Here is a 14,979-nt window from a genome sequence, read left to right as displayed (position 1 = left end):
AAGATCTTGGAATTGTTGTCGATCACAAGCTGAATATGAGCCAACAATGTGATGTGGCTGCAAAAAAGGCAAATGCTCTTTTGGGCTGCATTAATAGAAGCATAGCTTCCAAATCCTGGGAAGTACTAGTTCCCCTCTACTCAGCACTGGTTAGGCCTCATCTGGAGTACTGTGTCCAGTTCTGGGCACCACACTTTAAGAAGGATGCAGACAAACTGGAGAGGGTGCAGAGGAGGGCAACAAAGATGATCAGGGGACTGGAAACAAAGCCCAATGAGGAGAGATTGAGAGAACTGGGCATGTTTAGCCTTGAGAAGAGGAGACTGAGGGGAGATATGATAGTGCTCTTCAAGTACTTGAAAGGTTGTCACAGACAGGAAGGCCAGGATCTCTTCTCGATCATCCCAGAGTGCAGGACACGGAATAATGGGCTCAAGTGACAGGAAGCCGGATTCCGGCTGAACATCAGGAAAAACGTCCAGACTGTTAAAGCAATGCGACAATGGAACCAATGACCTAGGGAGGTGGTGGGCTCTCCCACACTGGTGGCATTCAAGATGAGGCTGGACAGCCATCTGTCAGGGATGCTCTGACTAGGATTCCTGCATTGAGCAGGGGGTTGGACGCGATGGCCTTGTAAGCCCCTTCCAGCCCTACTATTCTATGAATCTATGATTCTATGATTCGATGATTCTATGATTCCTCACTGGACAAGGGCCCCTTCCTGGGCTCAATAGGCCTTTGGTCTCATCTAGAAAGACACTTTCTGTTCTCAAGCCATAGAACTACAACATTCTTTATTGCCCCCATGAGTTTCACTTCAAACCCACCTCTGTAGCGCACGCGATTGCATCGGCATGAATGGTGAAGTCCTGGTCAGGCGGAGCTTCTGGATCCACCTGTCCAACTTTGGTGTGAGCAAAAGATTTATTTAGGAAGAAAACCCAGTTCACAATATCGTATCTCTCTCCCTTTCTAAAGAAAGAGACTTCATCTCCAGCACTGTTGTTAAACCGGACGTTCCTCAAAGAGGCAAGAATCTGAAATGGAAGAGAGAATTATAAACAGGGTTATTGTCAGGGAGGTCTGGTGTCTTCAGACATTCTGTGTCTGCCATCAAGTTAGGAGACTTCTTTTTTTCTTTACTCCATTGCTTAGTTCAACACTGAAGATGCATTAAGGTGGGTTCATTGGGCAACTGCTTGCATGCGCTTGCCCAGTGGTTTGGCTTTTCTTCTTTGGTGTCTACTTGCTGCAAGCCACCTTCATATCCTTGCCTGTGTGCCAGAGGAATTAGGGTGGTGCCATCAAGGCGAACAACACCTGGGGTGTCCTCTTGCTGCCTGGCAAGAATGAATGTGGGGAAGGGAGGGGGGAGAAGCTGCCTGTTGTTTGCTTCTGGAGATGGGGGGTGGGGAGAAGAATACTAGGGGGTGTGGGGAGAAGAATACTATGTATTTGGGGTGAGAGCTTGCTTGATTCTTCCTCTCAGTAGCCACAGTTTTCACTATATGATCATCACAGAAGCACCATTGGTCTCCACTGCTTTTACTCACTTCTTCGTGCTCTTTAAGGTTAATAATGGGCATGGAAGAATATTTATGGGGAATGTCTCTATTGGGAACTTTAGACTGGACCAACAGCCCTTCTTCTAGGCTCACCCTTTGCTTGCAGGATCAGACCACTGGGAAACCACCAAGGAACGTTTTATAAGATTGCCAACTCTCAACAAGGAGGTTACCTGCCATGGCTGAAGAATCAGCAGCCTCTTGCCTCCCCCTGTCAATACATGCTTGGATCCAGATGAGGACACAGCATGTAACGTGTGTGCCATGGAAGAGACAGCATTGTAGATGCTGTAGCTGTATCTGGACATGGTCATTTCAAGCATATGGCTCGGCAGGTCCCGTACCTTCTCCTCCCCAGTGCAATTCCTCCATCCCCTTGGAGAGATTCCTCCTGGTTTCAGAAACTGATGGTTAAATGCCTTTTCCCACCATTTTTGGAGAAAGACATACCCTTGTGGTCACTGTGGATTTAAGGCCCGGAGAAAATGTGTGAATTCTGGCACATCCCTGCTGTGGAGTCTGAAGTGCAAAGCACCATGGAAGAGTTTGGCCTGGTTTAAATTTTGTCCTTTAGCAGAAGTTTCCCGATGGGCTGTCAGGATCCAAACCTTCCTAAAGGGGGTCTTGGTCTTTTCTTCATGAATAGCCAAGAAGACTCTTAATATGTGTAAAACACTGGGGTCCGCAAAGACAATAATCACTTGGGGTTCAAACCAAGCACTAGGAATAGATCCAGATAGTGCTTGTTGTATAAGGACAGGGTTTGTTGGCTTAAACATGTCAGTGAAGGCCACACAGATGTCCTTCTGCCTGAGCATTGGTGTCAGGGTCTGGATGAAATTTTCACCACTCTCCTCAGTAAAGGCAACCAGACCAATCCAGTTCCAATGGAAATGAAGGAGCAGTCGGACAAGGCCCACATATTGAGCAATTTCATTACTATCAATCCGGTAGAAGCAAGGAAATTCTGTTCTTTCTCCCTGAACAGGATCAGCCAAACCGTAACCGAGCTGAAAGACAGATTTCCTTATTAGTCTACTGCAGTGAATTTTGTGCTCCTTTGAAAGCTGACACATTCTTAATGGCATAACCTTCCATGGACTGCTACAGCCAACTTCAGATGCATGAAGTGTGAGCCAGAAGGCAGACATCCATTTGGAACATAGGCATCTAATATGAAATGAAGCTCTCTTTATGGTCCCCCCTACTGTGGATATTAACCAAAAGTCAGGGCTGCCCTGGAGGTGAGCTTGACACCATGTTGCTATACTGAAGCAATAGGTCTCCTTGTAAGGGTGGTGGGGATTTAGGGTCCCCCCATAGGATAGTTTGGTCAGACAGTTCCATTGTGTGTCAAAATCCATTAGGACACACAAAATGGAAAACGTGACATAAACAGAAAGCCTGTAAGTTCCTCTGCTCCAAACACGTTCTGTTTTCATCCTAAGCCGTGTGGCTAAAAGACTAGCTCTTTTATATGGAAATGTGTCCCAATACATAAGGCATTGACAATTAATGAAATGCAATGACTGACTGCAGCAAAATCAAGAAGGAGTCTTGTGTCACCTTGTTTAAGAACACAAGTACAGAAGAGGAGCCATGCTGCATCACACCAAATCTCCATCAAGCCCACCATTCTTTTCACACACTGGCCAACCAGCTGTCAACTGGGAATCCTCCAGGTGGATACAAGTGCAACAGCACCTTCCGCCCATGTTTTCCAACAACAGGTCTACAGAGGCATACTGCCCCTGATCCTGGAGGAAGCACATGGGCATCAGGACTAGTAGCCATTGATGGCCTTCTCCTCCAAGAATGTGTTACGTTTTCCATCTTCCAGTCCTCTGGTACAGAGGCTGATCTTAGGGACATGTAGCATATTTTTTCTAGAAGATCAGCAATTTCATATATGGGGTTTGTGAGAATGCCAGGATGGATACCATTTGCCCTGGTGATCTATTTGCTTTCAAGTTATGTATAAGGTTGAGAGCGTCATCTTTTGTCACCACTATTTGCCTCAGTTCCTCAGACATCCTTCCCGCAAACATCAGTTCAGGCACAGGCATCTGTCCTATATCTTCTGCAGTGAAGACAGATGAAAACAATTCATGCAGCTTCGCCTCAATTTCCTTGTCCTCCTTTAGGAGTAGGGGTGGACGAAAGTCACTTACCTTTTCTCGCAGCTTGTTCGCGGTGGCCGGGGGGTTCAGGCCGGGGGGGGAGGCTTTCCGCCTCGCCCGGCCGAAATTCAGGCCGGGGGGGAGGCTTCCCGCCTCGCCTGGCCGAAATTCAGGCCGGGGAGGAGGCTTCCCGCCTCGCCCGGCCGCGAACACGAAAGTAAAAAAAAAAGTCCCCTGATAGGCTACGTGACGATTCACGTAGCCTATCATGGCTAGATCTGGAAAGTCAGCCGTGATAGGCTACGTGAATTGTCACGTAGCCTATCACGAGTGACTTTTAAAAAAAAAAAAAGCGCGTACACGAATGGCGGCCCCCATAGGGAGCCGCCATTCGCGTTCCTTATTTAGTTGCTGTAGTCTACGTAAATGTTTATGTAGACTACGGCGAAAATAAGGGCAACGCAAATAGCTTTTTTTTTTTTTTCTTTGATTGCAATGACGGGGGCGGCAGCCGGTCGAAAGACCGGCTGCCGCTCCCACCCGGCTCGAACAGCGGACAAACCGCCAGCTGGACCCGCTGCCGGGAGGAACATTCAGGGAAGGTAAGTCCCGTCCTGGGGGGTGCGGGGTGCGGGGGGGGGTGCGGAGGATTTCTCCCTGAAACTTCGGGGGGCCGAGTGCCGACCACATGACCACGGAAGCGTCTTCGGACAGCGCTGGCTCTTCGGCTTAGAAACGGGGATGAGCACCTCACCCTAGAGTCGGACATGACTGGTTGGGGACACCTTTACCTTACCTTTACCTTTTAGTCTATGTAAACATTTACGTAGACTATGGCGAAAATAAGGGGAACGCAAATAGCGTTCCCCTTATTTTCTCCGTAGTCTACAGAAATGTTTACGCAGACTACACATGCCCAAATAAGGAAATGGCCGCTGCCATTTGTGTACGTGGTTTTTTTTTTTAAAACCCACTCCCAACCATGATAGGCTAATGAGCAAACTAGCTCAAAGTGGGCTAGATGAAGCACTCATCAGGTGGATCTACAGATGGCTACAGAATCGGACTCAAAGAGGGCTTCTTAATGGGATCTTCTCCAATTGGGGAGAGGTCACGAGTGGGGTACCGCAGGGCTCAGTCCTGGGCCCAGTGCTCTTCAACATTGTCATTAATGACTTGGAGGAGGAGGTGCAGGGAATGCTGATCACATTTGCGAATGACACAAAATTGGGCCGGATAGCTAATGCCCTGGAAGACAGGAACAGAATTCAAAGTGATCTTGGAAGATTTCTTGGATATCATCCTGTCCTGTAAGCTTGTCTTCTTCTTACATATCTCGCTGTATTTCCATTTGGGATGAGGCATCTTGTCACTTATCTAATGGCCCATCTGGCCCAGTTATGCTGCTAATTGTTTTATTGCACTCGCTTGAATGTAGGGATGTTAGAGAATTCCATCACTGATTCCAGGGAGGCCGAATTCCAGTGAATTCAGCCCCACGGAATCCATGGCGGAACGAAGCAATCCCCCCTGCCACTCCATGAAATGGGCCCGGAATGGAGCCTACCTCGTGTTGGCTGTCCGGTGCTCCACGAATGGCGGCCGCATCTGAGCATTAGCGTCAGTGTCTGGATGAAATGTTTAACACTGTCACCCTTGGCAGCAAGTAGCCCAATCCAGTTCCAATGGAAATAGAGGAGCAGCCAGAGTAAGGCCACATACTGAGGAATTTCACTGGGATGAATCCGGTAGAAGGAAGGGAATGGCCCTTCCCCTCCCTGAGCAGGGTCCAGAAAGCCATAACCGAGCTGAAGGAAGGAATTTCCTATGAGTCTGTTGTAGCAGAATGTTTGGGCATCTAGCACAGGATTAATGGCATGAGCTTCCATGGACTTTCCAAAGCTGTCTTTGGATGCATAAAGTGCTACCCAGAAGGAAGATGGACATTTTAAAAATACATATCTAAATATAAAGTGAAGCAATGAGATGTTGTTAAGTCACATGGATTAATCCTGGAAAGCCCAGGAGGATGGAGGATGGAGGATGGAATCCTTCTCAGCAGGCCTAACAAAGGCTGCTTGAGGATGCCTTCCCAGTTCCCCCCACCCCAACCCACTCAGAAACACTAAGTACTTAGGGGCACATGGAGTTGAAAAGCACATGGATTGATCCTGGAAAACCCAGGAGGATGGAGGATGGAGGATGGAGGATGGAGTCCTTCTCGGCAGGCCTAAACAAAGGCTGCTGGAGGATGCCTTCCCAGTTCCCCCGGCTCCTCCAACCCACACAAAAATCATTAAGCATAGGGGCACATTCAGGTAAAGTAAACATATTTAAGAACATACCTTCACTGTAATAAAAGTTGAACTACAGACTTAGGGATGGCAGAGAATTTCTCCACAAATCTTCAGGAGGCCGAGTGCCGACGCATTCAGCCCCCCGAAAGTGTTGGGGAAATTCTCTGCCGGCCCCCCGCCCCCCCCGGGATGGGACTTACCTTCGGCGAATGTCCCTCTCGGCGGCGGGTCCCGGCAGAGTTTTGGCGGCGTTTCGGCGGGGGCGGCGGCCGGTCTCCCAACTGGCTGCCGCTGCCGCTGCCATTACAAAATAAAAAAGTACAGTAAAAAGAAAAAAAAACACCCGTGATAGGCTACGTGATGATTTACGTAGCCTATCACGGCTAGATTTCCAAAGTCAGCCATGATAGGCTACGTAAATCGTCACGTAGCCTATCACAGGTGACTTTGGAAAAAAAAAAGCATGTATGCAAATGGCGGTGCCCCATGGGCGCCACCATTTGCGTTCCTTATTTGGACAGGGGTAGTCTACGTAAAGATTTACGTAGACTATGGCGAAAATAAGGGAACGCTATTTGCATTGCCCTTATTTTCACCGTAGTCTACGTAAATGTTTACGTAGACTAGACGTGCCAAAATAAGGAACGCAAATGCATTTGCGTACGAGCTTTTTTTTTGTTTTCCTCAAAGTCACCCGTGATAGGCTACGTGACGATTTACGTAGCCTATCATGGCTGACTTTAGAAATCTAGCTGTGATAGGCTACGCAAATAGTTACGTAGCCTATCACGGGTGTGTGTGTTTTGTTTTTTCTTTTTTTTTCACGGCCGGGGAGATGGGGCGCTCCTCCCCAGCCTGAATTTCGGCCGGGTGAGGCGGGGCACCTCCCCCCCCTCACCTGAACTTCGGGGGGAGAAGCGAAGCGCCTCCCCCCCACCGCGAAGCAAGCTGCGGGACAAGGTAAGTCCCTTTCGTTCATCCCTAACTACAGTGCCATAGAACGGGGACACACAGAAACACACTCCTTGCAGCTGCTGGACACAGATAATCTGTCTGCAGCAGCGGCGCCTCTGCTCTCTGGTCTGGACTGGAGCAACTGAGGCTGCTGGATACTCACACACCGCCATCCTACATGTGAAGGTGGGAAAAGTGGTTGATGACTTCCCTCCCCTCATTTATGTTATCTTCTTGGGGGGGTGAGGGGGTGGCTTGGAGGGATCTCGCTCACCTGACCTCACTTGAACCTGACGTCACCTTCACAGACAATAAAAAAAAGATGAGGCTACGTGCACTTTGTGACTCAGCCTCAGTCAGGCTATGTGCAGTTCATGACCCCGTCCCTCCCAGGGAAAGAATGCCGCGTCATTGCAGGAAACTGCGTATTTATTAAATAGTTTTGTAAAATCCCTTTTGCAGTCTGTCTAGTTCTTTCATCCCGATTTGCGAAGTTTCCTTCGTAGATACTTTCTTAACATTTTCATTGGAGGAAAAAAAAAAAAGGTCCGCATGAGCTCTGGTCCGAGTAGTCCGGGGTGCCCCGTTCTGGGGAGGGTTCCGCAGACCAGATGTGTCTGAATTCAATCCCATTTGACTTTTGGATGGATTTCTCTGACATCCCTAATTGATCCACTTTGTATCTGACGCCGATAAAGTGGGTCTGCTGGACTGAACGTTTCAGAGATGGCCACACAGATGTCATTCTGCTTGAGCATTGGGGTCAGTGTCTGGATGAAATGTTCCATGCTGTCACCCTCAGGATCAAGTAGCCCAATCCAGTTCCAGTGGAAATACAGGAGCAGCTGGACTAAGCCCACATACTGAGGAATTTCACTGGGATCAGTCTGATAGAAGGCAGGGAATGGCCCTTCCCCTCCCTGAGCAGGGTCCAGAAAGCCATAACCGAGCTGAAGGAAGGAATTTGCTATGAGTCTGTTGTAGCAGAATGTTTGGGCATCTAGCACAGGATTAATGGCATGAGCTTCCATGGACTTTCCAAAGCTGACTTTGGATGCATAAAGTGCTCCCCAGAAGGAAGATGGACATTTTAAAAATACATATCTAAATATAAAGTGAAGCACTGAGATGTTGTTAAGTCCCCCCAGGTATGGATATCACCCCCAAAAGTCAGGGTGACCATGCATGTAACCTGACAGAATTCCAGAGCATTCCAGTGAGTGGGCTCTTGTGTGTATATTGTGTCTAAATTCTAGAAATGTATTGGGGGCTTTCTGGCCCTCTCCATATACAGTCATGTGAAAAAGAAAGTATATCCTCTTTGAGTTCTATGGTTTTACATATCAGAACATAACAAAAATCATCTGGTCCTTAACAGGTCTTAAAATTAGGTAAATACAACCTCAGATGAACAACAACACATGACATATTACACCATGTCATTATTTATTTTACAGAAATAAATCCAAAATGGAGAAGCCATGCATGAAACTATAAGTATACCCTTACTGCTTCCATAGGTATGAAGAGGCTAAGTAGCAGCCAGGTGCTGCTAATCAAATGCCCTTGATTAATTGATCATCCTCAAGTGTGACCACCTGTATAGAAGCTGAAGTCTCAGGAGTTTGCTGGTCTCGAGCATTCAGGTGTGTGTGAACACAGTGCCAAAGAGTAAGACATCAGCAATGCTCTTAGAGAAGCAATTGTTGCTGCCCATCCATCTGGGAAGGGTTATAAGGCCATTTCCAAACAATCTAAAGTCCATCATTCTACAGTGAGGAAGATTATTCACAAGTGGAAAAGATTCAAGACAGTTGCCCATCTTCCCAGGAGTGGACGTCCCAGCAAATTCACCCCAAGGGCTGACCGTGAAATGCTCAGAGAAAAGGCAAAACATCCACGTTATACATCTCAGACTCTACAGGCCTCAGTTAGTGTGCTAAATGTTAAAGTTCATGACGGTACAATTAGAAAAAGACTGAACAAGTATGGTTTGTTTGGAAGGGTTGCCAGGAGAAAGCCTCTTCTCTCTAAAAAGAACACGGCAGCACGGCTTAGGTTTGCAAAGTTGCATCTAAACAAATCACAAGGCTTCTGGAACGATGTCCTTTGGACAGACGAGAATGAAGTGGAGATGTTTGGCCATAATGCACAGTGCCACGTTTGGTGAAAACCAAACACAGCATATCAGCACAAACATCTCACACCAACTGTCAAGCATGGTGGTGGAGGGGTGATGATTTGGGCTTGTTTTGCAGCCATAGGACCTGGGCACCTTGCAGTCATTGAGTCAACCATGACCTCCTCTGTATACCAAAGTATTCTAGAGTCAAATGTGAGGCCATCTGTCTGACAGGTAAAGCTTGGCCAAAATTGGGTCATGCAACAGGAAAATGATCCCAAGGAGAGCAGCAAATCTACAACAGAATGGCTGAAAAAGAAAAGAATCAAGGTGTTGCAATGGCCCAATCAAAGTCCAGACCTCAACCCGATTGAAATGCTGTGGCGGAACCTTAAGAGAGCTGTGCATAAACAAATACCCACAAACCTCAATGAACAGAAGCAATGTTGTAAAGAAGAGTGGGCCAAAATTCCTCCACAACCATGTGAGAAACTGATGAAGTAATCGTTTTCTGTATGACTTTAAGTTATTGCTACTAAGGTGGTTCTATAAGCTATTGAATCATAAGGCGTACTTAGTTTTTCACACATGGCTTCTCCATTTTGGCTTTATTTCTGTAAAATAAATAATGACACGGTGTAATATGTCATGTGTTTTTGTTCACCTGAGTGTTTGTATTTACTTAATTTTAAGACCTGCTAAGGACCAGATGATTTTTAATATGTCCTGATATGTAAAGCCATAGAACTCAAAGAGGATGTACTTTCTTTTTCACATGACTGTATATGGGGAGGGCCAGAAAGCCCCCAATATATTTCTAGAATTTATACAAGATATACACACAAGAGCCCACTCACTGGAATGCTTTGGAATTCTGTCAGGTTACATGCATGGTCACCCGGACTTTTGGGGGTGATATCCACACCTGGGGGAGACTTAACAACATCTCAGTGCTTCACTTTATATTTAGATATAACATAAGAAGAGTCCTGCTGAATCAGACCAAGGGTCCATCTCATCCAGCATTCTGTTCCCAGAGCTGCAAGCCAGATGCTCGTGGGAAACTCACAAGCAGGACATGAATGCTACAGCATCTCTTGCCCATGTTCCCCACAACGGGCATACAGACACATCATGTCTATGACACTGAAGGCAGCATACAGGCATCAGGACTGCTAGCCAGTAATAGCCTTCTCCTTGAGGAATGTGTCCAATCCCCTCTTAAAACCATCCCAATTGGTGGCCATCACTGCATGTTGGGAAAGTGAGTTCCACAGTTTAACTGTGTGCCGTATGGGGAAGTCTTTCATTTTATCTCTCCTGAATCTCCCACTATTAATCCTCTTGGGATGACCCCAGGTTCTAGTATTATGGGAGATGGAGAAAATGCCACCCTAGCCACTTTCTCCACACCATACATCATTGTGTACACTTCTATTGTTTCTCCCCTTACTCACCTTTTTTTGAAAGATAAACAATCCCAGATGTTGTAACTCTCCTCATAGGGGAGTTGTTCCAGCCCCTTGATCATTTTAGTTGCCCTTTTCTGCACTTTTGCCACTTCTGCAATGTCCTTCCTCGGTGTGGTGAACAGAACTGTACACAGGACTCAAAGTGTGGTTGCACCCTAGATTTGTATCAGTGGAGTGTGATCATGCAAGTTTTATTTTCAGCTCTTTTGCTAATTATGCCACATGTGGAATTTTCTGTTTGCACAGCAGCCACATACCAGGATGACATTTTGATTGAGCTGTCCACCGCAACCCCGAGACCTCTTTCATGGTCAGTCACTGCTAGCTCAGATCACATCAACATGTAAGTGAAATTGGGATTTTTTGCCCCAATGTGCATCACATTACACTTGCTTACACTGAACCGCATTTGATCAAACTGCATCCATTCTTCATGGAAAGGCATCGAGACACACAAGACAGAAAATGGGAGGCAATGTTAGTGGGGCTGAAAAAGACATCCCTGAAGTGCCCCCACTCCAAACTCTTTCTGTTGACATCCTATGGTGTGTGGCTCAAACATGGGCCTTTGTATACGGAAATACGAATATAAAAGATCCCTGACGGATCAGACCAGTTCTCTTTCCCTTTCCTCCTTGCACTGTCCTCACAGAGTTCTGGAGTTATAAGGACCCCTCAAGACATGTCAGTCAGTCCAAGATGGGGGGGGAGGGGGCTTTACCTCAGGACATCAAGAGGTTAACTATGCCACACCTCTCCCCACCTCAGAAACGGAAGGGGTGGCAAACTTTCTAGTGAGGAAGCCAAAGAATTCTATTACTTTTTTTTGATGAGACCATTAGACTTGGTCATCCCTCAGAAAAAAGGAGGGCTGAGCTCTCTGGTGAGGAAACGTCAGAGTATTAGGGATATTGGAGAATTCTGCCATGGACTCCAGTGAGACCAGATTATTTACGTAGCCTATCAAAGCTCAACGAAGGGACGCAAATGGCAGCTGCTATGCCAGCCGCCATTTGCATTTGCAGACCTGCTGAGTTGGCTGGGGTAGGATTTTGGGGGGAGGTACGGCACGCCACCCCCCCCCCACCGCGAATGTCACCCTTCGAAAAGGTGAGTGACTTTCATACATCCCTAGTCTAAATCTCCAGAGAGTCAATGCCTGTCAGCGTGGACACATCCTCCTCAACCTGGTTCCCTCAATGCAATGCAGGGCTGGAGAAGCATGGCAGGATCATTCTCTTTTGCTTCTTCTGCCCTGCATTTGTGGCTAGACAGCCGATTTCAGCTCTCTAGCCATGGGACCTCCAAGAGGGGGAAGTGGCAGCCGGACGACATGTAGGATGTGTCGTACCGGCATCTCTGACTTCTCTGCCCTGGAACGCCCCCAGGAATGCCCTGTTTCCCTGCTCTGTGCTCCTCTTCCAAGTGCAGAGCACAGGGCTGCTCCGCACTGCCTACGAGGAAGCGTTGGAGGGGGTGGAGGTCGGTTCTCAGGGAACCGACCTCGGAGTGTGTGCCATCTAGTATGGCCATCTAGCCCCTGACTACAGGAGATAGGATTGTGCCCTTGGTGACATCAGGATTTGGGTTAGAATACAGTTCTGAATAAAATTGCATAAATTGATTACTGATCTGTATAGTCCCACAAACCAATTAATTTTTATTGTCTTTAACTGAGCAAATAACATTTCTTAGTTCGTGGAGTTTCAGCTCATAGGCTAGCAATTTAGAGCTTCTATCCCCAAATACAGAGTATTTTTCTTGAAGGCAAAGGAGTGATGTCGAAATCGTACCTACTTCAAGGGCTTTAAGTTCCATTCTTGTTTGTGAAAGAAGATGGTAATTTCTTGCCCCAACTGATTTGTTGTATTTCATTCATTCCAGAAGTTTTATTTCTGACAAAAGTGTTTCTTTTTTGTATTGAAAACTTCTGAATTGCTGTCAATTCACTTATAAAATGGCCCCTTATAGATTTCATTGCATCCCATATTCTGCATGTGACAATTCTACTTGCTCATTTATATGGAAATAATGTTCTATTTCAGTTTTAATTGTCACAACACAGAGTTGGTTTTATGAATGATAGGATTGAAGCACCATGGATCAGTTTAGAGGATCGGTGTAAACAACGGTTCAGGCTTAGACTTATAGCTGAATGTTCTGATACCCTTTTTTGATAGATCTCTGTGCTTATGATGGAAGAGGCACGGGTTGAAGAAATGAATAGATGGTCTATTCTAGTATATGTTTGATAGTGATGGGCAAAGTATACATAAACTCAGGATCCTATATTTAAGGAACTATTAATTTAAATGCAGCCAAAAGGTCCTTAAATGATGACATAGTGCTGTTCCTGCACTTATCCCCAAAGCAAGTTGTGTCCAGAGCTGGATCACTGACTATCTTCTAATCCCCTCAATAATTGTTACACCTTGTTGAAATACCGCTAATTTCTGCAAACTGACATGTAAAAAACTACGTTCATTTGAATCTGGGGAGTACAAAGTGGCAAATGTATATGATCAACCTCCTATGGCACCTTTCATAAATAGGTCTCTGCCATTGGGGTCTGCCAAAGTACTTTCTACGGAGAGAAGAAGGGAGGTTTCAAAAGGAATAGCCATGCCACGGGCTTCTGAATAGCCTAAGGCAGTAAATTGTTGTCCAAAATGTGGGTGTTTTAAGACTGCCTGATGTCTCTTAGTTAGATGCATCACTGGAAAAAACATGACGTCTGGAGCTTGCTTTTTAATTTGTATTGGAACCCTTTTCCTTTTAACAACTGTGCCTAAACCCTGACAGTGAGGGAATAAGATTTAAGATCACCCATTTATGTCATATTAGATACCTGTGACAACATACCCTTGATATCTAAGAAAGTCCAAAATGGCTACAAGTGATGACAAAACAAGTAGACTCGAAATAAATGACACTTCTGACAAAAACGCATATCTCTATAAATTATACCAGAAATAATCCCTGAGAGAAAAGTATTCATACAGATTTAATTTGCCCGCCTAATTGGGAAAATGATAACAGCTGTGCCTGGGGGGAAGATGCAACCTCTTTGGAGGGTGGAGTGGGATGTCACAGGCCTGGGTTTGGATTGGGTGCCCTGAATCTGCCTTGGGTTGCTAGGGCTAGGCAATAAAAGGGGGCTAGAGAAGGAGTGGGTGTCTCTTCTTGGCCCTGACGGTACTCAGATGTGCTGCTGGTTGATGGTGGTCCTGGGAGGCCCATCCTTTGGTATGGATAGGATAGCCCAGCTAGCTTTCTGGTTTTGCATGTGGGAGTGTGGACCTTGGGGTTTGGCGTTTCTGGTTTCGCTTTTGTTTTGTACCTTGCTTGTAATTTCCTGGACAACCAACCACCTCTCCCTATTCCTTCCTCTTTGTTCCTTCCCCGTAATACATTTTTACCCAACTTCCAGTTGGTGTGGTGTGTCCTGAATAACTTCAGTGCTGAATTCAGTGCCTACTGGCCAGGAAGGGAGCTCCTGGGTTAATTTAGGGGAATCTGGTGGCCGAGTTTGGCCTGGTCTACCTTGCAGGGTTGCTGGGGTGAAACCAGCAATCCTTCACAATCCCTGATGGAAAACTACTCATAAAAGGATTAATTTGCCAATTCACAATGCATCACCATCCTATAAAAAAACACAGATTTACAGCACAGCCTTACAGTATATTTGAGACATCAACTCTCGTCTATCACTAGAGGAGGCAAGTGCCCCATTTGAACCCATACAATGGATCTTCCTTTTTAAATATAGATTCTCTTTGGGGGGCAGTATGTTAACTTCTGCCTGTATCTGCCTAGTGTTAGGACCTACCGACAAGAGGTTCTCTACCTCATCCTGAGCGACTAAATCCACTTCACTAATGCTATGCTACGTAGGTAGATAGCAGTTGTTTCAGGAGAACAAAATTCATTTAAATTTAAATATCTAAAGGCCTGCCAGTCTTCAGGGCTTGGTTGCTTTGGTAGCAACCAAGCAGAGGGCTGAGCAAAATCAGTTGACAGCTTCAAATTAACTAGCTCCTTGGAGGACTGAAAGGTCTCCGGGTCTTGAATGTCAACTGAATGGCTTGGAGAGTGCCTAGCAGAAGGCAGATCTCGATGAACAACTAACATTTGAAGCTTATTCTCCAGTGGTGGAAAAGAACTCACAATCTTACTCTGTTTGGAGGTGGGCAAGAGATCATTATCTCCAGGATGACTGATTGGTTTAGATTTTCTCATTTAAATATCAGACAAGTTATCTGTCAAGCTAGAATTGTAAAATGATACAACTAGCTGGAAAAGAGTGTTTCTAAAATGTTAAGACAATTATCAATATCAATAATGAGTAAAAGTTGAAAACACAACAAAAACTAAACATCAGTATTAAATCAATACCTAAAAGCTGAGAATAAAGTTAATTTTCCCGGCCACCCTCAAACACCACTA

This window comes from Heloderma suspectum, chromosome 6 (assembly GCF_057233095.1).
Source record: "Heloderma suspectum isolate Gila_16-S chromosome 6, 16-S_ref, whole genome shotgun sequence".
Taxonomy (NCBI): Eukaryota; Metazoa; Chordata; class Lepidosauria; order Squamata; family Helodermatidae; genus Heloderma; species Heloderma suspectum.
This window is presented reverse-complemented; position numbering follows the sequence as displayed.